Source organism: Argentina silus, assembly GCF_951799395.1.
Source record: "Argentina silus genome assembly, chromosome: 12".
NCBI classification, from domain to species: Eukaryota; Metazoa; Chordata; class Actinopteri; order Argentiniformes; family Argentinidae; genus Argentina; species Argentina silus.
This window is the reverse complement of record NC_139666.1, coordinates 16,621,674-16,625,516: the sequence shown is the minus strand read 5'-3', so window position 1 is coordinate 16,625,516 and position 3,843 is coordinate 16,621,674. Positions and strand designations below refer to the sequence as shown.

The window sequence follows — 3,843 nt, the reverse complement described above, 5'->3', positions numbered from 1 at the left end:
TCAGGTCATTTATATGCCTTATTTTTGCAGACATGCATTTAAGTGTACACAAAGTCCAGTTAAGGCTACCGTGTGCATTTTCTTGAGTGTAGCCTGGTAACAAGGAACAATTGTGGTCTCAATCTCATCTCATACATCTCCTGTTTCAAAACCCGAGACGTCCGTTTTTGAGTGTTGGAGCACTTTGCAGTTGTTGCATATAACTTTCTGTTGACACCCAGAATAGCTCCTGGGTTTTCTTTAATGAAGGTCCAGTCAGCAGAAAAGTTCTGGGAGAATAATAATAATGATTGACCAAATGTCAGTTCTGTCCCAGCCTGGTTTCTGCATCCTAGGTTTTCACTGTCCAACCCCCTAGACATTAGTTCTGTACTGCTGTGATGACATTTAGGTCCTGTACAGCTGTTCACCAGCTGTAGGCTACAGGAATTACCTGCTATTTAATTCAATGTTCTGTTGTGTCAAGGGTTGGTCCCTCTAGGTCATGTTTATTTCTGTCTGTTGGTGTCACCATAGTCACAAACCACATTCATGAAACAATAATAAAAGAAACAATATACATAATTAAAAATAGAAAAGGAGCTGGTGTGGTTACATTTAAATTGGTGAACAATTAAATGTCATTGTTCCCTTTGTTAAAAACACATTTTTCTTTTGAATTTGTTCCCCTCCTGTTCGTTGAAGAGGCAAGGTTCAACGTGGCAATGTTTCCATCATTTTCACAGTTTTTTCCCCCCTATCCTCAGAGGATTATTCAGTTTTTAAATGAGCCACGTGAAATCCCTGGCTCCTTTCCCCACTCTCTCTCCCCTCCTCTCTCTCTCTCTCTCTCTCTCTCTCTCTCTCTCTCTCTCTCTCTCTCTCTCTCTCTCCCCTCCTCTCTCTCTCTCCCCCCCTCCCTCTCTCTCTCTCTCTCTCTCTCCAGCTGAGCTGAGACAGGCTGTCAGCTGGCCCAGCCCTCCTCTGTGATGCATGGTCTTTTCCACTGTCAGACTCTGGTGTGAGTGTGGCTCAGGGTAGTAGAGGTTACCAACCAACCCGTTCAAGACCATATGAATCTGAATGTTTACCATTGTTCATTACCAATCATTGTGACATCACTAAATGAAGAGGGCATAGCTGGGTGATGATGTTGCAAATTGTTGAAGATCACATGCAATGATGCAACCCAGTGGTCTTGAATGATTAAACGTTAAAAGTTGCTCGTCAAATTTGTTTAAACGACAGTTTTATTTGTTTTCATTAATTCCAGATTTATTAAAGAGCAATTCACATGATGTATCAAACAGGCCAGATGCTCTTCACTCTGCCAACTATCTTTACAGTCCAGAACAATCTGTAACTTTATGATTTGTGTGGGCTTTATCATATCTTCGTGTCCTTCCCTCTATCTCAGAGGAGTCGTTGAGATTGGGAAGCGAGAGAGAAAATCCTTTCTCCTGATTGATGGCCCTGACGGGGCTCTGTCAGAACAGTCTTCAGATGTGTGTTCTGTTTTCTCTGCTTCCACTGCAGGCTGGGGGTTCAGACTCTCTGTTCAGTTCATTCACAGCCTTAGATCCAGCCCTGCCAGGACCGGAGGAGATCCCACCCCAGTATAGCTCCGTCAGAGCGACACTATATCGTAATACTACACTTTGCATTGCATTTGCATGGTGATATTGAATATATCCACTTCCCCTTCAATCACCAATGGAAGTTTGTAACATGGGAACATCACAATGGCCTTTATACCGAATCTCAGGATCGGTCGTATCCCAATTTTTAAACAATTTTATGTACAGGTCTCTGAGTTTCCAGAGTTGTCATTTCATAGAACCACTGGCTCCTATTATGCTGTCCCTCCTGGTAGGGGCCATTCTTTTTCTTTCTGGTGTATATTTTGATGTGCCTTGATGCAGATGTTCAGAGCTGCATTGTATGCCTGGGTGATGACTCACCTAATGGTTCCAGTGTGGGCTAGAGAGGGGAGGAGAGCAGAGCACTCCAGTCTGCTCTCATCCACCAATCATAAGACCTTACCTTCCAGCCCTGGAAAACATCATACAAGATATTTTCTTCCTGGCAATTTCACTCCCGGTGGGCGAACCCTTTATATAGCTGGTGTTTATTTCTCAATGCTAGTCCTTGACAGCCCTTAGCATGGCTGAGCCAACCCTGTAATGCATGTCTCACTCCAGGCTGAACATGTAAATGTGAGAACATTATAGAGGATTGTTTTCTGTGTGAGTTGCAACCCAGGAGGAAATATTCAGGACTCACCATTGAGGATGAGTTATTACTCTAGACAGGTGTCTCCTACCCCGCTCACACACAACACGACCTGACGTGCCGTCCTTTCACACTCGGCATCACACAGGAAGAGGAAAGGAAGGAGGGAATAATTACTTTACTGAGATTGCACCCTGTTTGGTGGAGAGAATGAGCTAAACAAACCGAATGGGAAAATGTCATCAAAATATTACACCGGAGAAGCAAGCCGTAAATGAGTAATAGAGACAATCTCCTGTTTCTCCGGTTTACTCATTATGGAAACACGGCTATCAGACAGGGGTGCGTTCATGGACGTTATGCGTCGCACGATAGTTTCTCATTTGTTTTTTAACTGACACTTCCTTATTAAACGCTTATTCTCAAAATACCAGTTTTCTCTTTTTGGGGAATACCTTCTGGACTCTAAATGTGTTTTATCATGTTAAAATGCACTCAATAGCCAGAAGGGTAGAGTCACAAGACTAGCTTATGACACACACACACAGGAAGAACACATCAACACCTCGGTCCATTTATATCCCAGTGGAGTACATTGTATAACAAATAACAACTCAAGATTGCTTCATTATTATTATCATCAACTGTGTCTCCAACAAGCCCACTTCCTTGTTTATCTCCATCTACATGCTATGTTCACAATTGATCAGCAAACAGGATGAGCTCTGAGTCGAATTATAAACCTGAAATTAGCCCTCCTGAATGACTCACCGTTTGCTCCCCTTCGACAGTTTATCATGGTAACGGAACATCGCCTATTATTACTTCCCACAGCTGCCGGGGCTGATTTACCCTCGCCAGGCCTCATTGGCTGTGTGTGGGTGTCTGTCAAGGTCTCATTGGCTCGGTCTGTGTGTCCATCAGAGCAGCGTAAAATGGGCCCAGACTCCCCCAGGCAGGGTGAAATAACTGCTCAGGAGGCGCAAAGATAGATAAACTGTGGACAGACAGACAGCTTCCCACACACATACATCCGCTTGCAAGATAGTGTGCCCAATTGATTTGTCAGATTGATTGTCAAGCAGAGATTAATGGGAGGAAGGGATGGCAGTGGAGGTGAAATAAATAAAGTTGTACTTTACAAATACTTGATTAATGAATGACTTGACTGGAGGTAGATAAAGCTAATGTCCTGAATCACCAGCTAATGTCCTGAATCCCCCCCCTTCTACTGTAGTCCTCTGGTTCGACTGGGAGTTAGTGGGTAGACTATGAGTGGCTACTTTGTGTTGTAGGTGTACAGCTGTGAGGAACCCACAGCCTTGACTTTGGCTCTGTATGATTTAGTTGAAGGTTATTCAAATTGACGCCATATTCCGAGCCTGCGTCTGGTCTCTGATGTGCTGACAGCTTTGATGACAGCCTCAACACCCATGGAGGCTAGTGTGGATGAGAATATAGTAGCGCTGGAGCTATCCACAGGCCACAGTCACAGGCCGACCTCTGTTGTCTACAGTTTCGTTGCTTTTTTAGTCATTTCCACAAAAATACTTCAGGCCTACGAGTTTAGCATGTGTGTGTTATTTTGGTTTTGTTTTTCACTGAGATGCCACCCTCCTTTAAGCTTTGTAG

At 43.8% G+C, this 3,843-nt stretch overlaps 1 protein-coding gene across 1 annotated transcript in view; it reads left to right on the top strand.

Moving 5' to 3' along the window:
- itgbl1 (integrin, beta-like 1) overlaps positions 1-3,843 on the top strand; it is a 36,178-nt gene that overhangs the window by 4,255 nt on the left and 28,080 nt on the right. The gene's annotated exons all lie outside the window — the stretch shown is intronic.